The following is a 20,778-nucleotide window of genomic DNA, read 5'->3' on the forward strand; positions in this document are numbered from 1 at the left end:
TTATATTTGTGTTGGTCGTTTGTTTGTTTTATTTTCATGAATATCTATTTAGGTTAATTTCACATATTTAAATCAGGTTTTTATGCTAGTTTTTATTTTAATTAATTTATTTTTTCATTTTTTGACATTGAGTTCTTTAAGTTCCTTATATAATTGGATATTAATCCCTTGTTACATGTAGGCTTTACAACAATCTCCCATTAAAGAAAAGCCAAGGACCAGATAGGTGGTTAACTGCTCTATTTCACCAAACATTGAAAAAAGAATTAATACTAATTATTCTTAGTTTTTTCAAAAAAAATAAAAGAGAAAAAAATTCTTACAAATTTATTCTATGCAGCCACTATTATTCTAATACCTAAGCCAGACAAGAATACACACACACACACACACACACACACACACACACACAGAAATCTATATGCTAATGTCCTCGATAGATATAGATTCAAAATTATTGACCAAATACTAAAACTCTGAATACAATTAAATTAAAAAATGAATAAACAAAATAAAGGTATTGTGTCCATCTACAACTAAAAATATATTTTAAAAAATTATTTAGCATAATCAAATGTTATTTGTCCTAAAGATACAAGGATTGTTCAACATGTGAATTAATAAATAATAATAATAAATTAATAACTATGTCATCATACTGAATGACAAAAATATAATCATTTCAATACATACAGAAGAGGCATTTGATGAAATTTATTATCCCTTTATGATGAAAACTCTGAACAAATTAGGTTTTGAAGTAACCCCAACATAATAAAGGCTGTGTATAACAAGTCATAATCTAACATCATAGTATATGAAGAAAAGCTGAAGTTTTCTAAGATCTGGAACAAAATGAAGATGCCTATTTCTCCGATTTTATTCAACATAATACATGAAATCGGTGACAGAGAACTCTGCAATAAAAGAAGTAAAGTGCATCAAAATTAAGAAGGAAGAAGAAAAATTGTCTATGTGGACAGATTACATGATCTTCCTAAAGATTCCACCAAGAAACAACTAGAATTAATAAGTGAATTCAGCAAAATTGCCCAATAGAAAATCAATATATAATACAGTTATTTCTATAGGTCATTGGTGAATTATCTAAAACCAAGAGAGGGTTTTCCTTTGCAATATCTGGAAAAATATAAAATATATAAAAATAATCTCACAATAAAAACTACAAACTTTAATGAAAGAATCAAAGATGAAAGACACAAAAATAAGAAGACATTCCATGCTTTTGAATTAGATGAATCAAAAGTTAAGATGTTCATATTACCCAATGTGATCTACAGACCCAATACAATTTCTATCAAAATATCAGAATTTGAAAAAAATCCTAAAACACACATTCAACCACAGAAGACCCTAAATAACCCAAACACTCTTGAGCAAAAGGAAAAAATCAGGAGACATTATATTACCTGACTCTAAAATATACTGCAAAGCTATAGTAATCAAAAGAGCATGGTATTGGGATAAAAACAGATTCATAGACCAGTGGAACAGAATAGAAAGCCCAGTAAAGCAACCCACACACCTACAGCCACTGATTTATGACAAAGATGCTAAGAACATGCATTGGAGAAAAGATGCCCTTTTCAATAAACAATGCTGGTTAAATTCAATACACAAATGCTGAGGAATAAAGCTAAATTCCCATCTCTTATCAATCCTAAAAACTAAGTCAAAGAGAAAGAAAGACTTAAATGTGAAACATGAAATTAGAAACAACTAGAAGAAACTATAGGGGAAATCTTTAAGTCATTGGAATGGGAAAGGATTTTTGGACAAGTCACCAAAGGCCTAGGACACAAAAGCAAAAGCAAATTAATGGAATTATATTAAACAAAAAGGTATTCGACATAGGAAACAGTTAATATGGTGGATTTCTTTTTATTTTGATATAAGATAAGGGTTTTTACCTGTTAATCAAATAAATACAAGCACAATAAAAATTATCAACACATTTAAAGAAGCTAAAATAAAGTGGGTTTTTTGTTATTGGTTTTTTAGTACATGCACATGGACACAATCTCATAAACAGATTCAAATTTCACTCAAACTAGGAGGAAATATTTTCAACATTTCAAAGATGCAAAGATGATATTAATGATATATAAATAACTCTTTAAAGGTGTAAGAAAATAAAAACTTGGTAGAGAAAATTAGTGAAAGATGTATATAAACAATTCACAATTATATAGGAAATGGCAGTTTGACTTGTGAAATGATATCCAATCACACATATAATTAGAGAAATGCAAAGTAAAATAATTTTCTGTTACCATGTCCAACCTGTAAGATTGTCAATACTTTATAATAATAAAAACCTATTCTGATGTTAAGTTTATTGAGAAACAAGAACACTAATAATAGACTGTTAATTGGAGTGGAAATACGGTGTGTAGAAAATGATTTAACATTGCTAACTGAAAGTGAATGGAATTTACTTTTGACTCAGAAATCCCAATTTTAGGAATTTATACTAAAGGTTTAACATTATGACCTCCGATATTATATAATTTCTTTTTTACTACAAAAATTATAAAAATGCATGTGCATGATTATATTCATTGGTGCACTCTAATTGACAATATTGGAAACAAACTATTAGCTAAAAATGAGACAATTAAATATATTATGACAGATCTTTATAAAGAAGGACTATGCAGCCATAAAAATTTTGAAATATCTCCAAGAGAAGATGTGGTGTGTTTGACAGGATATTGTTATTTAGTGAATAAAACAAAAGGAAACAAGGTATCTGTAGATAATAAAATTTAGCTTGAATTTAGTTGGTTTACAGAGGCTATATTTTTTTCATTTTATAGTCTCAGTTTTCACATCAACTTAAAGATATTTTTCTTTTTCTCTGTTTCTAAATCCTAAACTATGTACCTAGGAATGGGCGAGTACTAGGCAGTGAACTAGGAGAACAACATACACAGAATTCCTGGAAGCAAATTAGAACATATAAAAGTGTGTGTGTGTGTGTGTGTGTGTGTGTGTGTGTGTGTGTGTGTCTGTAGAAAACACTTCTGTAATTAAAAAATTGGCGATCCCTTAGGAAATGGTGTTTTGGGATCTCAATTACCTTGAGAGTTATTTGTTCTTGTTAGATGTTTTCCTGTAAGAAGACATAAATTCTTCATGGTATCAAGAGATGGTTAATTTTCATATTTCATTGCATATCACATTTAGCAAGGGTCAGATAAGTGGGTTATAGGAAATTTTAGGAAAGAAGGTAATTTGATAAATTTCCTGAAAACATGTAGTACATAATTCAAATATAATCTTGCTAAAATAACGTTTAAATCAATCATATGTTTCATGTAGATTTAAGTGCTTAGAGAGAAAAACTGATCATCAGTGTTCTCTGCTCACCAAGATGTTGAACTACAGTGGGTTGGCCCAGATAATTGTATACAATAATCTGTATTAAACTATTAAACAGTTAGTGTTTTAACTACTAACTATACTTTACCTTATAAACATTGATGAAATATCATAGATAACATAAATAATGATTTAAAACTGACAAGCCTTTTAAGTTTTAATTTTTATGTGGTATTCACTATTGTCAACAAAATTGCATATAATTGCATTTATTGGTCTGTGTTTACATGAACTTATATTATTTTCCCTCATAGCATATGTTGTAAAGGTACACTGTATGTGTGATTGTTGAATCAGGACAAATCAACAATTTGATATGAGGAAATTCTATCTAGTTTATTATATAATTGAACATTTATATCAGTGTTCTCATTGGGATCATTTGAATATATGAGATAATTTTGTAATATATAATTTCACAATCATCTGATTGTGATAAGGAACTCTGGACATGATCACTGCTCTTTCCAATGGTTTATACTTTTTTCAAGATGATTAAATAAGGGAACTCTAAATACTCTTTTTAACCAAATTATGTTGGAGCCATTGCTTTTTTTGGCTTTTAACCTGTTGCATCTGCCTAACATAATTTGTCTCATCTTTTCATCTCCTTTTAAGGCCCATATAAGAGCCAAACACTCAGATGTCTCCTTTTTTAAATTCCTGTAGAGAACACTGGGAAGACCTCTCATTTTTTGGTTAGCTTTTTTTTTCCCATAGGGGTATCAATAATTCTTTTTAGGATGAGTATTCCATAATTTATCTTCTAGCTAAAAATTATGAAAACTTGAGAGTAAAACTTTTAGACAACTGTGTAATTTTAAAGCTATAACTTCTGAAAATAATCTCTATTAATCTGACCCCTTGCTCGAATGTAAACCTGGGCACAGTTTTTAATGTTTAATCTCTTTTGTTCTACAGAACAAATGCAGAGCATTGAGAATAGTAATTGTTGCATATATAGTTCTCAATAGGCCCAAAGTTATAGTTATTAACATAGTTGGTTGTTTGCCTGACATTTCAATATCAGTACTTTGAGAAGGCTGTATATGCTATCCAAAATTTATCTGAAAACCAGTCCAACAACCCATTGTAATTTTGAAATTCATCACATATTTTTCCCCCTCTAGATCATTCTGACATAAAGTACACTCATGATTCTCATAAAGGATAGTTTTATATACCCAATGCGTTTTGCAAAGGAAACTTGTGAGACATACTTAGTTAAATATTTGATACATGTGTTAATTGATAAGCATTACATATAATCTTAAGTATTTTGCATTACTAAAATTGACAAATACACAAAACATGATGATTTATTATGTAATGTGATTGATGTTGTGATAGAAAAATAGTAAATTTAAGTAATTTTAAAGTTCAAATAAATTTCCAAGAAATCATCACTTACGATGAATCTTGAAAGATGAATAAGGAAAATAAAAATTCAAAGATGTTGCAATGAGAGCTATAACACATGAAAAAGATGGATATTTCACTGAAAAAGTTTCTCCTTTGGAAATATAATAATTACAATTAAGTAATTTGTAAACATAAATAGATGTCATTTGGAGTAAAAATAATTGAACACCGGGCTTTGGTTCTTACTTCATAGTCTCTGAACACTAAAGATGATACTAACCCATGAAAGAAAGTCAACCTACAATTCATTACATATAAATTTTTATGTTGGTTTGGAGAAATATTTATATATTTAAAGCATTTGTATAAAAACATCACCATCTGCCATTGAATCAGAGCATACAATGATGATCTTTAGTAACTGGTCTGAATGCCTGTCATGCCTGTTCTGAAATTTTATATCAAAGAAACTACCCTGTTTGAATTACATGTCTGACTTCTTTTGTTCAACATAGCAAAGTTCACCCATGCTATTGCACGCATCCACAGCTTCTTCTTTATGCTGTTGTGATTTAGCAGCATGTCTCCTGTCCTTTCGATAGTTTTTCCTCCCTTACTCCAATACGGTGATATTTTACTTTCTGAGGAATCTCCACAAAATTGAAACTTTTTTTTTGGTGTGAAAAGTGAATAAATTGAATGTCAATCCCTGAAAATTATCCTTTCATATGTCTTTTTGAAATAAAATCTGTCAAAGGGGAATTAATAGGAATGGACTATCTCCTCATGTCTTGCTGATTTCATTCAATTCCCATCTTCCAGACAGAGAAGCTTAAGAAATTATCCCTTAAGGAAAAAAAAAAGAAAGATACCTGTAGAGGAATACATCCCACATTTTGTTGCTCTCCTTATGACCCCCTTTGGCTGAAACTATACTTGAGTTATTTGTTTTTATAATTCAGTAGACTCCAAGATTCATCTTGCTTTTGAAGACCTGAGGGAGCCAAAAGCCAAAGTGTGAGTGTTGAGGAAATTAATACTGAAAATTTTAGGTTGGAGCCATGCAGAAAAGGTATAGAAAATGTGAGTGGAAAATGGCAATGAACTTTAGTAATTTCTGGGAGAGTGCTTACGAAAACCTTAGAAGCAAAGTAGGTAATTCTCAAATACTTAATGAGAAGATACTCTGGATGTCATGTTAACTCAGCAGCCTGACTACAACACCTCTGGAGAATAATAACCTTTGCTTCTCTTCTCACATCCAATTTTTGCACATCGTCCTTTCATGGTTTTAATTTATCATTCTGAGAAGGAACTGTGGGAAATGAATTCTTAGTTGGTCCTCTACTTTTAGTGAACAATTAGGAAAGTCATGTGTGATGTTGACTCAGCAACCTATAATTCAATGAAGATTTAATGACTAAAGCATGGTATCAGAGAGTGCAAAGCACTGTTTCTATCACTGGCTCTGCTCAAAGAGTGGCACATGCCTGTAATCCCAGGGGCTCAAGAGGCTGATTCAGGAGAATCTTGAGTTCAACACTAGCCTCAGCAAAAGCAAGGAACTAAGCAGCTCAATGAGACTCTACATAAAATACAAAATAGGGATGGGGATGTGGTTTAGTGGTCAAGTGCCCCTGAGTTCCATCTCATTACTCCCCCATCCCTGAAAAAAAAGAGCAATATCAGTATTGTGGACAGGTGGGGAGGGATGAGAAATATTTTTCATCTTCTTACTCAATTTTCTCCCATAATATAGGGCTATTTGAAGTTCCTGTCCATTACGAATGCTTAAGTCCATGAAATCTACTAATGTTGATGTCCTGGTTGGTAAGCATGGTTTTATAGGGCAAAGTAGATATTTTCTGATGTAATGAAGAATCTAGAAAAAAAGAGCAACCTACATAAGAAAATATATTACTATTAAAGCAATTTAATTTTGCAAATCTAAAACATGTCTATGTTTTATGATCTCTATATATCCCTGTAGAACAATATCTCTACTCTAAGCTCTTCTAGGACAAATACCTCTCAGTCATTCAATTACAATCCCTGGGCGGGGGAGGGGGTGGACTATGCTCATTCATTCTTTCATTTATTACTTCACTAAACAGTTGTCTAAGAACTTGTATTGTACTAGACAAAATAGACATGCTCCTGGAAATTGAATAAATATAGTTTCATTGACAGTGGAGTGAGGTCTATAAAATAAAATGCATAGTACAAGAAATATATTTGGATACTAAAATATATGTACAGAATTCTAAGTATTTAGAGGGTCAAGAGTTTTTCTATTATTTTCTTTTTTTTTTCCCAATACATTTTCTTCTGCTTACTCCTTACTTAAAGAAGCCAAAGTTCACTAACCATAAGGAATTTAAATTTTAACTATTAGAAAGTTAAAGATCCTCTCTAGTCAAGTCGGCCATTTTTAGTGATGGATAGGATAAATAGGGATAAGCAGGAATAACGGGAGGTCACAGGGACACAGTCACAGAAAGAGATAAAATTGCAGTCAGCTTTCTCTAGAGAACAGGCTGTCTCAACCCAATCAAAAGGGGGACCCAAAAACCTACAAGGGCAGGAGAATAAATGCCCTGCCCCCAGCTTACCACAGGGAATTTAAGACTTAAACATAAACCAATTGGTAAATATCCACATGTAAATTGAGCACTTCAAAAGGGCACTATCAACATACCACCATGGCTGTTCTCAGTTAGTCTGCAGGCCTGACACCAACAGGAACTAAAGGAATATATAGACAGGACTCCCAGGGAACACAGGTACTGTTCTCTCTCTGGAAATAGACCATTCAGTGCCTACACTGAATGTACTTTTGCTTTCAATAAAACATTTATGTGGAGCTCAGGTTGTAGCTCAGAGGAAGAGCACTCAACCTAGCATGTGTGAGGCACTGGGTTTGAACCTCAGCATTTTTTAATAATGTTTTTTAAAAAAACTTTTGTGTGTACATCCCTGTGAGAGAGAGGGATCAGGCCATCACTAATCTTGCTTGATTAGGACACAGGAAAAAAGAGACCCACTTCTTCCTGTGATATTGGAGCCAGAATTAGACAGGCAGTCAGTATAGATAGGTAAATTGAGTAGGGTCAGATCAAGGAGACCAATTTTGAGTGAGTCTGGGAAGTTGGAGACTGTCCACTGAAGGATGACATGTTAATTCTTTCAGAGGCCTTCCTCCACCCTTATCAAGAATTTGCCTCTGCTCCAGCCTGTTCCCAGGGCAACCTGTCCCAGGAACTGCCCTGCCCTATAGGGAGCCATAAGGTTGTTAATGTGTCCTTGGGTGCTCCATCTTGCCCTTCCCCCTTCAACTCACCTGTTTCCCACCTTTTGGCCCTCCCACCAAGCATTTCCTGGGCCTAGTCAGGTATGCAGGAAGGAGGAAGATAGGGGAAGAGAGTTGGAGAACAAAGGAAGCTTAGGACATATAAAAAGGGGATACCAGGGTATCAGCTATGGCCCCCTTCTCCATCCCAGGAGAAGTCTATGTTACCCAAATTAAACAAACCCTGCTTTATATGCTTGCCTTGGCATGCTTCTCCAATGTTCAAACTTCAACAGGTGAGGAAGCAGAACTCGTCATTGATAACTGGCCGTATCAATACTCCTGGCCTTCCTATAACATTAGGACCCAGTGGATTTGGCACTCAGGTGAATGCTTCTTTTCTGTGCTCTATAGCTTCATAAACTCTATATAGACATCTGCAATATTCTGTGTAGTGACACTTACAAATGAAATAGTTTACACTTACAAATGAATGAAATAAACCAACTGAATGCTGTTTTTAAATGATCTTCACAATTATCTTGTTTTCTGGGGAATCAAAATACCCAAATTGAACATTTCAGAAGAAATTTAAAATAGAACTCTAGGAATAGGTGGCTGGTACCCCAAATTTAGAAGTCTAAAAAGATTCTCAGAATCACTCAATGATAATAAGAGTAATCACACTTTAAGTAATAAATAAAATTTTACAAATCTGAATATTTAATGGGAACTTCTCAAATTAAGATAGGGGTCCAAAACAGGGCACAGCTCCATCAGATTCTAAAGGTAGTCATAAAGAGGTGGAAGTATTAATCTTATTCACAAATAAACAAGGGAAGTGGATTGGGGAAATTATATGGTTCTATCACCTTCCTGAAGCCTAGCTAATGGATAAAATACTTGCCCTAGAAAATATGTCTTATCTGGCTGGAAGCTGGATGAAACATTGAAGGTACAAATCCACAGTGGTGCTACATAATAAGAGTGTGTGTTTTACACCCATGTCAGAATTATCTATCATTTATGTGTGTGTGTGTGTGTGTGTATGTGTTATGTGTGTGTGTAAAACAGGAACTGAGATTGAGAGACTTTGTCTTTTATATTTGCTAATGGTTTTAATTGACACTCTCCTTATATGAAACAACATTAGATTTTTTGTTAATACAATTTTAGGAAATAGGTTAAATTATATGGGCAAAAACCTCATACTTATTCATCACGATAATTTATTCAATCCATTTTAAACAGTTTTATCAAGGTATACTACACAGTAAATCACTTATGTTTAAAGCTTATGGTAATCTTTGATGTAAAAAATGTTGCATATTATCTAAGAATTATATAAAGGTGAACAATTAACACATCAAGATAATAAACATAGCCACTGCTGCCAAAAAATTCGTAATGCAACATTATAATCCCTTTTAACATGGCGCTCTCAGCATTCTTGCGGGATGGTTGATCCACTTTATGTGTTTATAGATTGTTTTCCACTTTCTAGAATATCTCATGAAGAAAATAATACAGTATTCATTTTAAGTAGGTTTCTTTCAAGCTAATTATTTTTTCATATTCATCCATACTGTTCCATATATAGATTGTTCACCAGCATTCCATTTTATCACTGTATCACAACTTATTCATTCAGAGCCTCTGTTGAGGGACATTAGGGCTGTGTATTTTTGTTGGTTACAATAAATAAAGCTGCTATGAATATTTGACTACAAAATGTTATGAGGTTATAAGCTTTCTTTTTCCAGAGTAAATATTCAGGACTGTAATGGATTGGCTCTATGGTAGGTAAATGTTTGATTTTTTAAGAAAGTACCAACTGTTTTCTAAAATTATGATATAATTTTACATTACATCAGCAGAGTGTGAAAGTTTCAGAGGCTCCATATTCTTACCAACACTTGTTTTGGCAAATATATCTGTATATTTTTATCTTTAACCATTCTAAAGGGCATATAGTTGTATTTCATTGTAATTATAATTTCATTCTCCAAAGGCTAGTAATGCTGATCATTTTAAAGCTTATCTGCCATTTGAATAATTCCTTTGATAAAGTCACAGCTTAAATATGTGCCTATTTTAATTTTTTAACATTATTTCTATTTTTGCATTCTTTATGTATTGTATTCAAGTTCTTTTTCAGATATGCAATTTTTATATATATTTTCTACCTTTTGTCTTGTATTCCCATTCACAAAACAATGTGTTTTGAAGAGCATAATATTGATTACTACAACTTATCAATTATTTTTCTTTATGGCTCGTGGTTCAATCTTTCCAGTTTGTTTTTATTTGGACTTTTTTTATATAACTATGACTTCTTTTGAGTTGAGTTTCAAATGTGATATGAGTTATTGATCTTGTGGATAACTATTTTTTCAAATATTATTTTTGAAGACACCCACAGAGAACAAATTTTTTTTAGATTGGATTAAAAAAACTCTAGTCCATACCCACTAGATTTTATTTCTTGTGGAAAGCATTTCAAACCTACATAATGTTACAATATATAAAGCCCCTCTATTCTTGATTGTCTTTCAAGTAGTAGGTTTTATCTGATCATGTATGAGGAGATCTAATTTAAAACTACCTGTGGCATCAACAAAGGTAGAGCTACAGACTTAGTCTACTCTTTTTTTTTTCTTTTTAATATACTTTTAATTAATTTATTAATATATTTTAATTAGTTATATACAACAGCAGAATGCATTTTGATTCATTGTACACAATTATAGCACAGCTTTTCATTTCTCTGGTTGTACACGATGTAGCACCATTCCATATGTGTACTCACACAAATACCAAGGGTAATGATGATCATCTCATTCTATCATCTTTCCTGACACCGTACCCACTCCCCACCCTTCCATGTCCCTTGCCCAATCAAAGTTCCTCCATTTTCCCCATGCTCCCCCCATTATGGATTAGCATGACTTATCAGAAAGAACATTTGGCCTTTAGTTTTTTACAATTGGCTAACTTCACTTAGCATGATATTCTCTAACTCCATCTGTCTACCTGCAAATGCTATAATTTTATTTTCTTTTAATACTGAGTAATATTCCATTGTGTATATATACTACAGTTTCTTTGTCCATTTATCTATTGAAGGGCACCTAGGTTGCTTCCACCATTTAGCTATTGTGAATTGAGCTGCTATAACTATTGATGTGGCTGTGTTCATATAGTATGCTGATTTTAAGTCCTTTGGGTATAGACCGAGTAGTGGGATAGCTAGGTCAAATGGAGGTTTCATTCCAAGTTTTCCAAGAAATCTCCATATTACTTTCATTGTATATTTTTTTTTAATTTTTATTGTTGGCTGTTCAAAACATTACATAGTTCTTGATATATCATATTTCACACTTTGATTCAAGTGGGTTATGAACTCCCATTTTTACCCCGTATACAGATTGCAGAATCACATCAGTTACACATCCATTGATTTACATATTGCCATACTAGGGTCTGTTGTATTCTGCTGCCTTTTCTATCCTCTACTATCCTCCCTCCCCCCTATATTTTATTTATTAATTCTTTTATGTGGTGCTGAGGATCCAACCCAGTGCCTCACATATGGTAGGCAAGCACTCTATCACTCAGTCACAACACCAGCCCCATTCTTCTGATTTTTAAAGACTTTAAAATGAGTTCTTTAGTCATTCATTCTGGTCTATGCTGGCATAGATACATAAATGAATACAATAGGGGTACCATCCTCTGTGGAGTTGCTCAGTCCTGAATTTAGCCAATCCCCAAGGAATTGAGAATTCATTATCTCCTGAGTGTGGCCTAAATCCATATGCATATTAGGAAAATTAGGTATAGTCCAAAGGAAAGTAGGTTGATTGTACTAGCTGGCTAGAACTCTTGCTCTATGACTTGACTCTCCACAAAGGTAAATCATTACACCACTACATCTTTGAATTTATCTCTGCTGGAATGCTTCTGTTCTTCAATCTAACTTCTCAGGGGTTTATATAGTGTACAGAGAAGATAAAGTTGTATTATTTTGTGTGGTACTCTATCTTATCCAGAGAGCTTTGAAGTGTTTGACCTTACAGTATCTCAAAGCAGTAATCCATTGAAATTTAAATAAATGACTTTAAGATTTGTAGGATTAGATTTTAGAGTTCAGGTCAGAGCAGTATTTCTGTTGGTATGGAAACATTAATGATATAAAAGAAAATTTATTTTTACTTATAACTGAGGCTGATAAATCTTACATGATATTCAGCCTGCACTTTTTCTATGTGAGAGGTTTTTATGTAACAGACAGAGGGAAGGATGAGAAAAATGAAAAAAAAAAAAAAAAAAACCCCTCCTGAAGTATATTATAAATGCATTACATTATATATTTTAAGAAATAAAGAAAAATTTGGATTATGTCTTTGGCATCATCAGACATATCAAAAAGCATGTTCCATATTTTTCAATAAATTGATTTTTTTCTCCCATATAAAAACCTGTTTTGTTGGGATAAATAGCAAGGATGCTCAAATTACCACTTTAACACAATTATAACTGTAATTATACATTTTAATGGGTGTCAATCATTGTTTGAATCACATTAATAGTCTCTACCTTTAAGTTGCTAGTTTTTCTGATATAGTCATGACAAAAATATGCAAATTCCCAAGGGAAAAGAATGCCTATTTTCAGAAAAAAAAAATCAAAAGACAGAAAAAACCACACAGTCTTAGCATTAATACTTATCATCTCCGAGTCACCCTGTTCATCCTATAGAGAGAAAGTAAGACAACAATATAGTTGAGAACTTAACACAGACATGATTCTGATTGCTAGGGAGGCAGAGAACAGGTCTGATAGAAGTCATATAGATTATATTGTAGAACCTGTGATTTCTACACAGTAAATCCTAGAGAAAATTTTATTTATTCTGATTGTTTAGTCTTGAGAAGAAAAAACAATGCCATATTTTGGCATCAGAAAACCCTTTATGATTTCTGTCTTGTCCTCAGGCAAGTTGAAGAATAAAAGGACAAAGTGAATATTATAAAAATTTAAAACTCAGTTGTTAATCTAAATAATTGGTAGAAAATGATATAAATGCATGAGTATGTTGTAGATCTATCTATCTATCTAATATTGAGCTCTACCTCAATCAACTGATTTTTCTTGCCTCTGTTTTTCTTCCAATAAATTTAGAACTTTTGTTTACAACCAAAATGACTCTAGTCCTATAATGCTATGATTGAAACTCATTTGTTCTCATGGTTTTATATCATATATATATATATATATATATATATATATATATATATATATATAGAAAAAATAATCATAACAACTAATTACTTTAAGTGACTGAGATTAGATCATCAATTCCCACCAATTTTCAAAGTTTGTAAATGACATCAAAATTAAACTAAAAATTAGGTAATTCTGTATTAAAAGTATATAAACTTGGAAGCTGAAAGAAAATATCTCAAATGTCAAACTATAGATGTACTTGATAAATATTATTGTAGAAATCTGTAATTCAAAGTTTTTCTGCACATGGAGAAATTTTGAAGATACTTCAAAGTTTGATGTAAATTTATTGATAAGAGGACTTAAAACTTATCTGTGATCCATGTTTGATTTCAAATGAAGAGGTATGTTTTTCGCTTTAATAGGAATGAATGATGTTGCAAAAGTTCTTATAAGAAAAACATTAATAGGGGCTGGGGATGTGGCTCAATCGATAGTGCGCTCGCCTGCCATGCGTGTGGCCCAGGGATCGATCCTCAGCACCACATACAAACAAATATGTTGTGTCCAATGAAAACAAAAATAAATAAATAAATATTTAAAAAAAAAGAAAAGAAAAAATTAATAGATATATTAATGGCGACCGGCGCAGAAGGAGGCCTTTCAGCACTGCCGGATACCGTGTGCAGCATAGAGACCCTTTGAAGAGGTTGCTAACCAAGCCTTCATGAAACAGCGGACTGAGAACTGAAACTGAGTCTGGGGCAGACCAAAGATAGGCCAGACCCACCCCTCCCATCGGACACTCCGGCAAGGAGTCTGGGGCCCGACATAGCAGAGAGCTGATGTCACCAGAGTTCAGGGGACGGGATCCCTTCCCAGGGAAATTGCTTCAACAGGTGTGTGACTCCCATCCCAACCAGATACATACAGCTGGGAAACCACAAAAATATCGCCCCAGGGCTCTGTGGGCTTGACTGTAGGGGCCGAGGGAAGCAGAGGGGACTCCTGACCCTCAAGTCCCCCTACTACAAGCAGCTACACCCAAGGCCTTAGCTCCTGGGGATGTGGCCACCGAAGGGCTCCAGGCAAATAAAGCTGACAGTTTCCAGATCACCCGCTCCACAACCTTGGGGTCTGGGTGAATGGCAAACAGAGAGAGTGCTCAGTCATTTGGGAAATAGGGCACTCAGGGGGGCTGCAAGTGTAACTAGATCTGTGGAGATCGCCTCCCGTGAGCGGGGCCTGGCTGGCTGGCAGGAGGAAGAGGGGGGAGGGGCTGGAGAAGCAAAACAGCTCTGGACTAACAGGATTGGAGAGATGCCCAGTAGAGGAAGAGGAGCCGCCTTACGGGGATGGCTGTCGGCACATAGAGGGCAGAATGTCGGCTCAAAGGGCACTGCTCCACCTACTGGAAGAGAAGAAAATAGAAATCTAAGACTTCATTTATGATTATTTTTCTTTTCCTTTTTCAATTTTTATTGTTCTTTCCATTCTCCTTTATTCTGCCTATTTATCTCTCCCTCTTTCTCTTTAAGGACTCCTTCCTTCCCCTTCCCCCTAACTTTCATCCCAAGCATTACGACTTTCATTACATGTAATTTTCTAAATGCAAATAGGTGAATGTTCCAAGGCTGTCCACAGGGCTCCTAAGTACCTAGCTATTACCAAATACCCTGATCCATTCACCTGTTAATATCCCCCTTCAGTAGAGCAATCTTCCAAAGTAGCCAAGACATACTAACCTTCATACCATCATAGCACCCAACATAAACACAAAGTCCTATGACCAAACAACAGATCACTATATGCCTACAGAATCCGTAAGCCTTTTATGAATTGAATGAATCAGCTTTAAATTACAATAAAGCCCAACATCTCTAGACATAGTCTCCCACCACAAAGGAGACACCACAGAGATATACAAAACCAAAACAAATTTATAGGAGAAAACAGAAACACAGCAGTTAAACAGAGTTGGAAAGTAACATGAACACCATGAAAAAACAAGGGAAAAAAGGATTACAAACAATGCAGGACAACTTAAATTTACAGGAGAACCTAGAGGCATCAGATAAATGGACAGAGAAAGAATTCAAGGCATATCAGACTCAGATGGAATGGAATCTTAAAGAAGTCATTAGATAGCAAGTCCAAACAATGAAAGAATACTTTGAAAATGAATTACATAATCAGATTCAAGAAGCAAAAAATGAACTCTATCAGGAGATAGAGATATTAAAAAAAATCAAACAGTAATCCTAGAAATGCAGGAAACCATAAACCAAATCAAAAACTCAAATGAGAATATTACAAGTAGATTAGATCAAATAGAAGTCAGAACATCAGATAATGAAGACAAAGTTTATCAACTTGAAAAGAGTATAGTCAACACAGAAAGGCTGGTAAGAAATCACAAGCAAAACATCCAAGAGGTATGGGATTAAAAGTTACAAGAGAAAGAAGGCAGATTACATTCAGGGGTAAACCAATTAGGTTAACGACTGATTTTTCATCACAGATGTTGAAAGCAAGAAGATTCTGGAACAACGTATTTTAAATGCTGAAAAATAATAGATTCCAACCAAGAATATTGTATCCAGCAAAATTAAGCTTCAGGTTTGACAATGAAATTAAAATATTTCACAATAAACAAAAGTTAAAAGAATTCGCAGCCAGAAAACCAGCACTGCAATGCATTTTGAGCAAAATACTACAAGAAGAGGAAATGAAAATCAGCACCCAAAACAAACAGTGGGAGGTAACTCAGTAAAGGGGGGAAAATAATCAAAGAGGAAAAACAAGCCAAATAAAAATAAATAAATAAATAAACATGACTGGAAATACAAACCATATATCAATAGTAACCTAAACGTTAATGGCTTAAACTCACCAATCAAGCGACATAGGCTAGTTACTTGGATTAAAAAAAAAAAAAAAAAAAAAAAAACAGATCCAACAATATGATGCCTTCAGGAGACTCATGATAGGAAAAGACATACACAGGCTGAAGGTGAAAGGTTGGGAAAAATCATACCACTCACATGGTCCTCAGAAGCAAGCAGGAGTGGCCATACTCATATTGAATAAAATCAACTTCAAACCCAAGTTAATCAAAAGGGATAAAGAAGGACACTATATACTGTTAAAAGGAACCATTCACCAACAAGACATAATAATTATCAATATGTATGCACCAAATAATGGTGCTGCAACGTTCATAAAAAAAAAAAAAAACTCTCCTCAAGTTCAATAATCAAATAGACCACAGCACAATAATTATGGGTGACTTCAACACACCTCTCTCACCATTGGACAGATCCTCCAAACAAAACTGAATAAAAAAACTATAGAACTCAGTAACACAATCAATAACCTAGACATAACTGACATATATAGAATATATCAACCATCATCAAGTGGATATACATTTTACTCAGCAGCACATGGATCCTTCTCAAACATAGACCATATATTATGCCATAGAGCAACCCTTAGTAAATATAAATGTGTGGAGATAATACCATGCATCTTATCTGATCATAATGGAATGAAACTGGAAATCAATGATATAAGAAGGAAGGAAAAAACCTGCATCACCTGGAAAATGAACAATATGTTACTGAATGACCAATGGGTTACAGAAGACATAAAGGAGAAAATCAAAAAATTCTTAGAGATAAATGAAAATACACACACAACATATCGGAATCTATGGGACACAATGAAAGCAGTTTTAAGAGGGAAATTCATTGCCTGGAGTTCATTCCTCGAAAAACAGAAAAAACCAACAAATAAATGAGCTCACACTTCATCTCAAAACCCTAGAAAAGGAAGAGCAAAACAACAGCAAACGTAGCAGAAGGCAAGAAATAATTTAAATCAGAGCAGAAATCAAAAAAATTGAAACAAAAGAAACCATTGAAAAAATTGACAAAACTAAAAGTTAGTTCTTCAAAAAAATAAATAAGATCGACAGACCCTTAGCCAAGCTAACGAAGAGAAGAAGAGAGAGAACTCAAATTACTAACATATGGGATGAAAAAGGCAATATCACAACAGACAGTACAGAAATACAGAATATAATTAGAAATTATTTTGAAAAAATATATTCCAATAAAATAAAAAATAGTGAAGATGTCGATAAATTTCTTAAGTCATATGATCTGCCCAGATTGAGTCAGGAAGATACACACAATTTAAACAGACCAGTAACAAAGGAGGAAATAGAAGAAGCCATCAAAAGATTACCAACCAAGAAAAGCCCTGGGCCGGATGGGTATACAGCAGAGTTCTACAAAACCTTCAAAGAAGAATTAATACCAATACTTTTCAAGTTATTTCAGGAAATACAAAAAGAAGGAGCTCTTCCAAATTCATTCTATGAGGCCAACATCATCCTGATTCCGAAACCAGACAAAGACACTTCAAAGAAAGAAAACTACAGATCAATATCTCTAATGAGCCTCGATGCAAAAATCCTCAATAAAATTCTGGTGAATCAGATACAAAAACATATCAAAAAAATTGTGCACCATGATAAAGTAGGATTCATCCATGGGATACAAGGCTGGTTCAATATTTAGAAATCAATAAATGTTATTCACCACATCAATAGTCTTAAAATAAGAACCATATGATCATCTCGATAGATGCAGAAAAAGCATTCAACAAAGTACAGCATCCCTTTATGTTCAAAACACTAGTAAAACTAGGGGTAACAGGAACTTACCTCAACATTGTAAAAGCTATATATGCTAAACCTCAGGCTAGCATTATTCTAAATGGAGAAAAACTGAAGGCATTCCCTCTAAAATCTGGAACAAGACAAGGATGCCCTCTATCACCACTTCTATTCAATATAGTTCTCTAAATACTGGCCAGAGCAATTAGACAGACAAAAGAAATTAAAGGCATAAAAATAGGAAAAGAAAAACTTAAATTATCACTATTTTTGGGTGATATGATTCTGTACCTAGCAGACCCAAAAGGGTCTACAAAGAAAATACTAGAGCTAATAAATGAATACAGCAAAGTGACAGGAAATAAAATCAACATGCATAAATCAAAGGCATTCCTGTATATCAGCGACAAATCTTCTTAAATTGAAATGAGGACAACCACCCCATCCACAATATCCTCAAAAAAAATTAATAAAATACTTGGGAATCAACCTAACAAAAGAGGTGAAAAATTTATACAATGAAAACTACAGAACTCTAAAGAGAGAAATAGAAGATCTTAGAAGATGGAAAAATATACCCGGTTCATTGATAGGCAGAACTAACGTCATCAAAATGGTGATTTTACCAAAAGTTCTCTATAGGTTTAATACAATGCCAATCAAAATCCCAACAGCATTTCTTGTAGAAATAGATAAAGCAATCATGAAATTCATATGGAAAAATAAAAGACCCAGAATAGCAAAAGCAATTCTAAGCAGGAAGAGTGAATCAGGCGGTATAGAGATACCAGACTTCAAACTATACTATAGAGCAATAGTAAAAAAAAAAAAAAACAAAACAAAAAAAAAACAGCATGGTACTGGTACCAAAACAGGCGGGTGGACCAATGGTACAGAATAGGGTACACAGAGACCAATCCAAAAAATTACAACTATCTTATTTTTGACAAAGGGGCTAAAAGCATGCAATGGAGGAAGGATAGCATCTTCAACAAATGGTGCTGGGAAAATTGAAATCCATATGCAACAAAATGAATCTGAATCCCTTTCTCTCACTATGCACAAAAGTTAACTCAAAATGGATCAAGGAGCTTGATATCAAAACAGAGACTCTGCATCTGCTAGAAGAAAAAGTGGACTTCGATCTGCATACTTTGGGGTTGGGCTCCAAATTCCTTAATAGGATCCCCATAGCACAAAAGTTAAAAACAAGAATCAACAAATGGGACTCACTCAAACTAAAAAGTATGTTCTCAGCAAGATAAAAATAAGAGAGGTAAATAGGGAGCCTACATCCTGGGAACAAATTTTTATTCCTCACACTTCAGATAGAGACCTAATATCCACAGTATACAAAGAACTCAAAAAATTAAACAATAAGAAAACAAATAACCCTATCAATAAATGGACCAAGGATTGGAACAGACACTTCTCAGAGGAGGACATACAAACAATCAACAAGTACATGAAAAAATGCTCACCATCTCTAGCAGTCAGAGAAATGCAAATCAAAACCACCCTAAGGTACCATCGCACGCCAGTAAGATTGGCAGCCATTATGAAGTCAAACAACAAGTGCTGGCGAGGATGTTGGGAAAAGGGTACACTTGTACATTGCTGGTGGGACTGCACATTGGTGCGGCCAATTTGGAAATCAGTATGGAGATTCCTTGGAAAGCTGGGAATGGAACCACCATTTGACCCAGCTATTCCCCTTCTCGGACTATTCCCTAAAGACCTTAAAAGAGCGTACTATAGGGATACTGCTACATCGATGTTCATAGCAACACAATTCACAATAGCTACTCTGTGGAACCAACCTCGATGCCCTTTAATAGATGAATGGATAAAAAAAAATGTGGCATTTATACACAATGGAGTATTACTCAGCACTAAAAATAACAAAATCATGGCATTTGCAGGGAAATATATGGCACTAGAGCAGATTATGCTAAGTGAAGCTAGCCAATCCCTAAAAAACAAATGCCAAATGTCTTCTTTGATATAAGGAGAGCAACTAAGAACAGAGCAGGGAGGAAGAGCATGAGAAGAAGATTAGCATTAAACAGGGACGAGAGGTGGGAGGGAAAGGGAGAAAGAAGGGAAATTGCATGGAAATGGAAGGAGACCCTCATCATTATACAAAATTATATATAAGAGGAAGTGAGGGGAAAGGGGAAAAAAACAAGGGAGAGAAATGAATTACAGTAGATGGGGTAGAGAGAGAATTTGGGAGGGGAGGATAGGGGAGGGGGGATAGTAGAAGATGGGAAAAGCAGCAGAATACAATAGACACTAGTATGGCAGTATGTAAAAACGTGAATGTGTAACCGATGTGATTCTGCAATCTGTATATGGAAAAAAATGAGAGTTCATAACCCACTGGAATCAAATGTATGAAATATGATATGGCAAGAGCTATGTAATGTTTTGAACAGCTAATAAAAAGAAATTAAAAAAACATGTTGTGTCTGCTGAAAACAAAATAAATAAATATTTTTTAAAAAAGAAAAACATTAATAGATATATTAATATTAAATTTTAATACTTTAATACTTTAACATCAAACTTTTCCTATATATTTGTTTTGTTTTTCAAAATAGACTTTGTTGGAAGAAAAAAATATGAATGAGAAACCATACAATGATTGGAACTCTTGGGTATATCAGTCAACCAAGAGTTTAGGTCATAATTTTTATCATTTTATTCATACCTTATTTATCAAGCATCACTGGAAACCTAACCATCATCCTTCTCACCTTGCTGGACTCACATCTAAAGACCCTTATATATTTCTTCCTCTGGAACT

General features: G+C 33.8%; 1 pseudogene; it reads left to right on the plus strand.

Moving 5' to 3' along the window:
- The first annotated feature begins 20,597 nt into the window (after positions 1-20,597).
- The window catches only part of LOC143396967 (olfactory receptor 6C3-like), a 926-nt pseudogene continuing 745 nt past the window's right edge, over positions 20,598-20,778 (plus strand).

The sequence above is a fragment of the Callospermophilus lateralis genome, chromosome 4 (genome assembly GCF_048772815.1).
Source record: "Callospermophilus lateralis isolate mCalLat2 chromosome 4, mCalLat2.hap1, whole genome shotgun sequence".
Classification (NCBI taxonomy): Eukaryota; Metazoa; Chordata; class Mammalia; order Rodentia; family Sciuridae; genus Callospermophilus; species Callospermophilus lateralis.